This window comes from Pongo abelii, chromosome 7 (genome assembly GCF_028885655.2).
Source record: "Pongo abelii isolate AG06213 chromosome 7, NHGRI_mPonAbe1-v2.0_pri, whole genome shotgun sequence".
Lineage (NCBI taxonomy): Eukaryota > Metazoa > Chordata > Mammalia > Primates > Hominidae > Pongo > Pongo abelii.
In genome coordinates, this window is record NC_071992.2 from 126,660,477 (window position 1) to 126,667,671 (window position 7,195).

Below are 7,195 nucleotides of genomic sequence, written 5' to 3' on the forward strand. Positions count from 1 at the left end.
AGCCAAAAAGGCATTCAGCAATTAAAGAAATTGAAAATATTTTTTAAAAATTGAGCTTCTTTTCCTCACCATGATTAACTTAGGTACTTAACCAGGCCTTTCATATTCCTACCTAAGTACTGAATTATAACAAGAAGATGGTATAATCCATGGATTACTTAATTCCAATATAATTCTTAAAAATTCTCTATGCGTTGTGTTTTCTTCCAAAGTTAACATTTGCATTCATTGCATCATACAGAAATATGGTTTTCTGTATTTTTTTATTTTAATAATGAACACACAGATAGGTACCTCTATTGATACATACACTTGTGAGTATGGCTCTATTTATCTATGGGATTTACCACCTGATGAAGTTTTGTAATTATGACAATTTAATTTGGTGCTTTTCTCTAATTAGGCCCACTGTAAAGACATTTTAAATTGAATTTAATTGTATTAATAACCTCTGATTGACACTGGACTACTATTATTTTAATAGTTGTCATCAACTCTCTTAAATACTTTTGGCAGAAATATATTTTTCCCAACACTGTGTGAAAGAAAAATCACCTGAAAAGCAGGATAAATTATAAAATGCCAACTCTTACAGTTTCTATTTTAAAGACATCTTAATAGTTATAAAGGACCACTTAGGAAGATATAAATACATCTGTCTCTTTTTCTCCACTTACACTATGCAAATTAGCCCTGAATACCTGAAGACCCCTGGTTGAATTATGAAAAGTAGCTAAATCATTTAAGGCATATATGCGTGTGTGCATGTGAATGCATGCGTGTGAGTGGTGATAATGACATAAGAGCTGAGACACTGGAAAGTCTTTTGGAGGGGAATTTGTTGGACATTTTAGTGTGTATTTTAAAAATAAGGCAATAGATAAGAAAAAATATTTGTAAGTAGCAGAGCTTCAGAATCCTTGACAAATTAAAAATATATAGTAAGAAAAATGCTTCAACAATGGCATACATATCTTGTCATTGATTGAGAGATCATATCAGTTGGTTGGACATTGGAAATAATGGAGAGAAATAAAATACTCTCAAGAATTTACAATGAACAGTAGAAGCAAGCACAATAGAATCCAGGTGCTTCCTCTTCCAAACTAGTCTTTGGCTAGATACAGAGATGTGACAGTGGTTGGTGATTAGGTTAGATTGTATGCCTGGAAATGAGGACAATGCCAGTAAAACAAATACCTACTGTATTGTCATCATTCTACTTTCTGTGAAGGATAATATGGGGAAAACTAGAGACAAAATGGTTTCTATAACAGTATAATCATAGCAGTGGCTACCACCTGGCATTCAGAAATAATGGCTTCCTGCACCTACCTGCACCTACCATTTGCAAAGCTAATTCTGCATTCTTGTTAATGGAAATCCATACCTTGAGAGAAAATGCTAAGTATTGTAGTTCATAATATTCTGCTATACTCCAACAGCACAAGATCATTTCAATTTCTGTTTACTCATATGTCAAGGTTTTATAGGAACACATTTTTTAGCCATAACACCTGCATCTAGAATCTCACACGTGTTATGCAAAATATACTTAAGATTTTCGGTTTGTTGCACATGCACTCAAGATATGTGTCTTAGGCTAAATAGCGATGACAACAGGTGTACCAAATCAGCCTGTTATGTTTGTAGAGCTCAAAACAAAATACTGCTGCATGTCTTTTGCATTTTAAAAACCTAACAAACACCATACTTCAAGATGATTAAATCTGGAAATCTATTTTTAATTGTTCCTCTTCTCTCCTTTGCTTTCAACTCTGATGGAAGTCCTTCCTGCTCCCATTTCCATCTGTACTATCCCCTGCAGGTTCATGAATGAGAATAATTTCTACCTAAAAACACAATTAAAAATGAAAGAAAAAGCCTTGTTTTGAGTTTTTCATAACTCTTGTTTGAATGACTAATAGTGGTTAGAATGCTGGAGTTAGGAGATTTAATGGTGTATTCAGTCACATTTAAATTTTCTCTTTTTTTAACATTTTACGTGAGCATTCAAATGTTGGATCTTTCAGATAGGGAAGCTATGCAAACAGCTACACAAGGCGATCTCCAACACAGGATTTTCTACTTACCTGGTCTCTGTGTCTTGTGTTCCTGACAAATCTGAATAATGTGTCTTTGGGGCAATAACTGAATCTAATTTTCTATATTTTTCTGTTCCAGCACCATGTTTATGTGGAGATGAGGCATATAGATTTTTCTCTCTGTATCTCTTTCTCTCTGCCTCTCTCTCTCTCTCTCTTTGATTTGTTTATAGTATATAGGTATTATATAGCTATAAAGACCATATATATAGATAATATGTATGTACACACATAAATATTTAACAAAATTATAATAAAACTTTTAAATTTCACCTTGTTAGTTTTCCTTCACTCTTTTCCTTCATTATTTTTGAGGGTTTTCTATATATTTCATTTCAAATGAATTTTAAGTATTATATATACTACATGGTACGTGTGTATATATATATATCTCATATATATGTGTGTGTGTGTATATATATGTGTATGTATATATATATGTGTATGTATATATATGGTCTCTCAGCCCTGTGGTAGTGTCTAGGGGTGACTGCCTGCAGCCCCAGTGTTACAAAGCTCTTTCAGCTCTGCCGTCTTCAGACAGATTGAATGTTAATCAGCTCAATGGGCCATCTGCCTTATCACAAGGGCAGAGGGCCAGTGTGACAGCCTTCTGTATCCCGAGTTCTTGCCCAGTGTCCCAGAAGAATCAGATCACATGTGGCCTGAAGGATGAGAGTAAGGTGTTTTTATTATTATTATTATTATTATTATTATTATTATTATTATTATACTTTAGGTTTTATGGTACGAGAGTAAGTTTTTACTGAGTGGTGGAGGTGGCTCTCAGTAAGACGGATGGGGAGCCAGAAGGTGGAGGGGTGGGGGAGATAATTTTCTCCTGGAGATTATCCAAGGGGAGATTAACCAAGAATGGCCGAACTCCCCTTGACGTTCAGTTGCCTCTTTTCTCCTTCTCTGCCACGCCATCCTGCTGCTCTCTGCCACGCCATCCTGCTGCTCTCTGCCACTCCCTGCCACTCTCTTCCACTCTCTGCTGCTCTCCACAGCTCCTCTTTATGTACAGCCATGTGGATGTGTGTCCACTAAGGTCTCAGGTTTACATGGGCACAGGATGGGAGGCATAGTGTGCCAGAGTGGTCTTGGAAAATGCAACATTTTGGCACAAAAACAAGAGTGCGCATTCTCACTTAGGTCTGCAGGCAGAAGCCTGAGGATGGAACCCTCACCAGGGACCCTGCTCTTCTCTACCCATATGATGATGATGCCTCCCATATCACCATCATATATATTTCTAGAATATATGATATACACTAATATATACTTATTATATTATATACATTTAATATTATATGTATATTACACACACACACACACACACACACACACACACTTGATCTGGACATTTCTAAAACCAGTTTTAGATTCTGACTATATTTAAACTTGATATTTTCTACAAGAGCCAAAAATTGAACAAGACTTTTTCATTCTCAAGGATATTTTAAAATAACAACAAAAAGTTTTAATTAGAATTTGGTTGGTTTTTTTTTCCTCAATTTACCTTTGTCTTTTTAAGTGAGGAGAGTTGATTCATAATTTTTAAAATATTGGGTTTCTTTTTGAGAGGTGTCTGTTCATATCCTTTGTCCACTCTTTAATGGCATTGTTTGTTTCTTTCCTGTAAATTTGCTTAAGTTCCTTGCAGATTCTGGATATTAACCCTTTGTCAGATGGATAGATTGCAAAAATTTTCTCCCATTCTGTAGTTGTCTGTTTACTCTGATGATAGTTTCATTTGCTGTGCAGAAGCTCTTTTTTTTAATCAGATCCCATTTGTCATTTTTAGCTTTTGTTGCAACTGCTTTTGGTGATTTCATCATAAAGTCTTTGCCCATGCCTATGTTCTGAATGGTATTGCCTAGATTTTCTTCTGGGGTTTTAAAAGACATACGTGTGGCCAATAAACATATGAAAAATAGCTCATCACTGATCATTAAAGAAATGCAAATCAAAACCATAACGAGATGCCATCTCACACCAGTCAGAATGGCGATTATTAAAAAGCCAAGAAACAACAAATACTGGTTAGGTTGCAGAAAAATAGGAATGCTTTTACACTCTTGGTGGGAATGTAAATTAGTTCAACCACTGTGGAAGACACTGTGGTGACTCCTCAAAGATTAGAACCAGAAAAACCATTTGACCCAGCAATCCTGTTCCTGGGTATATACCCAAAGGGATATAAATCACTCTGTTGTAAAGATACATGCACACGTATGTTCACTGCAGCACTATTCCCAGTAGCAAAGACATGGAATCAACCCAAATATCCATCAATGATAGACTGGATAAAGAAAATGTGGCACATATACACCATGGAATACTATGCAGCCATAAAAAGGAACAAGATTATGTCCTTTGCACGGATGTGGATAAAGCTGGAAGCCATTATCCTCAGCAAACTAATGCAGGAACAGAAAACCAAACACCACATGTTTTTACTTATAAATGGGAGCTGAACAATGAGAACACATGGACACAGGGAGGGGCACAACACTTACTGGTGTCTATTGAGGGAGAGTACGGGGAGAGCATTAGGGAAAGGAGCTAATGAATGCTGGGCTTAATACCTAGGTGATGGGTTGATAGGTGCAGCAAACCACCATGGCACATGTTTACCTATGTAACAAATCAGCAAATCCTGCACATGTACCCCCAGAACTTTAAAAAAAATTATAATAATTATTAAAAATAAAGAAAATCTAACAATTCTATTTATTTATTTATTTTATTTATTTATTTATTTATTTATTTATTTATTTATGTTTTGAGACCGAGTCTTGCTCCGTACCCAGGCTGGAGCGCAGTGGCGCGATCTCGGCTCACTGCACCTTCCACCTCCCAGGTTCAAGTGATTCTCCTGCCTCAGCCTCCTGAGTAGCTGGGACTACAGTTGCGCACCACCACGCCCAGCTAATTTTTGTATTTTTAGTAGAGACAGGGTTTCACCATGTTGGCCATCATGGTCTCTATCTCTTGACCTCTTGATCCACCCATCTCGGCCTCCCAAAGTGCTGGGATTACAGGCATGAGCCACGGCGCCTGGCCAACAATTTTTATAAGGTTTAAACGTATACAAATCAGATGGACAGTCAAACCATTCCTAGGAATTTACACACTATGTCTGCACAATGATCTGTATGTATATGCTCATGATACTTTATTCATAATAGCCCAAACCTGGAATGATAGAAATGTCCAATAACAAGTGAATGTATAAACAAACATGGTACAGTCACACAAAGAAAAAAAATATGAGTTTCAAGAAGTCTCTTCTCCAATGGAATTAAAATATTAATTCAGTTAGGTGTAGTTAGAGCCAAAACAGTTTTCTTTTTAATTTTTAAGCACTTGTAGAATTAACAAAACAAAACAAAACAAAAAAAGGGGTATGAGAAGATATACTGAATAGCAAACAAATTTGAATGTTAAGAAAACAGGATTAAAAATGATCTTCACAGATTAGAATATAAATGAGCCTTTATACTTTGTGTTTCAGTATCTGGATAACTGGAAAAAATAACATTAAGAAAGCAGGTATTCTATTAAAAAAAAGAAGTGAGGAAAAAAATCTAGAAGCATGAGATTTTCACTGATTTCAAGCATACATGAATGCCTGAATCAATTGGGATTCCAGCCAAATGAAACAGAACAAGGCAGCAGAAACAAATCATGCTGTGCTTCATGAAGGATATTAGCAGCTTCATAATCGTGCCTTGAAATGCTTTTCTTTATTTCTGTCTAATTGCCATTAAATTCATCATTTCACAGAGAAGTTAGGGCCAAAACTAAAGGAACATTTCAAAATTTATGTTTCTTATTTATCAGTGACATAATAATTGCACATATTTATGGAGTACAATGTGACGTTTCAGTGCATGTATACACAGTATAATCATCAAATCAGGGGTAATTACCATATCCATCACTATTAACATTTATCATTTATTTGTGACAACATTCAAAATCTTTTGGCTTTATTGAAATATACACTACATTGTTATTTGTTATAGTCACCCTATCATTTTAGGACTCATTTGATCTGCTGAAAAATCAAACCAATTTCCTATCTTAAAAGTCATTCACCAGAGGAAAATGATTATAAATTACCTGAAAAATTATATGGGTGGGTGCTAAGAGATCCCGCTGTTGCTTACTTTTCTATTATCCTTTTATCTCTGTTGGAAATCTTGAGAAAAATATTTTCCATTTTTAAGACGGGAACATAGTGGGAGGATTAGTGATAATTTAAAGGTTATAGCAGTAAATGGCCATTGACATCAAAATTTCTGATTGTAAGTGATGTATTCTTTCAACAATTTAATGCTATTGAACTAAATTACCCTCCCACAGAAGTTCTTAAAAATTGACACAAAAACAAACAAACCAAAAAAATGGGTAGGTATGTGAGTTGATGGGTACATTAATTTGCTTCACATTAGTGACAATATTTTTCACTATGTATATGTATCCCATAACATAATGCTGTATAACTTAAAATTTATTTTTCTTAATTGCAAATGGAGGAAAGACTTCAGAAGGTGCTTTAGGGCTTGGAGAGGAAAAAGGTGCTCTCCTGTCAGTGCTGTTGGCACCAATGGATGTTTCTATATTCACTAAGTTTACATACAGAATTATGTAAGTCCTAGAAGCTATACTCCTGGATAAAAGGTAGTGAAAGCAGGTAATAAGATAACAAAACAAAACTGATACTTATGTCTCAGGTTTACCCATGTTTCCTTAATACTTATAGCAGGAAATACAGTTTTAGCTTTAGTAAAATAACTGAGTTTGGAGTTGCTTCTTTATGGCATCAATGCAAGATAACCTGTCTCTTCTTTGGAATGCTGCCAAGTAAGTCTCTACATTCCTCCAATTCTTCAAATTATCCCTGCCAACACTGGTACCCGGTAAAAAGCAAAAAACTAACCAATCCTAAAGTGTCACTCTGCCAGTGGCATTCTGAGTCCCACATGTGTTAACAAACTAAACTAAGAATTTTCTAGTTGTTTCTTTACCAAAAAAGAAAAAATACTTTATGCAACTGCATTATTCCGTTAATGCTCTTC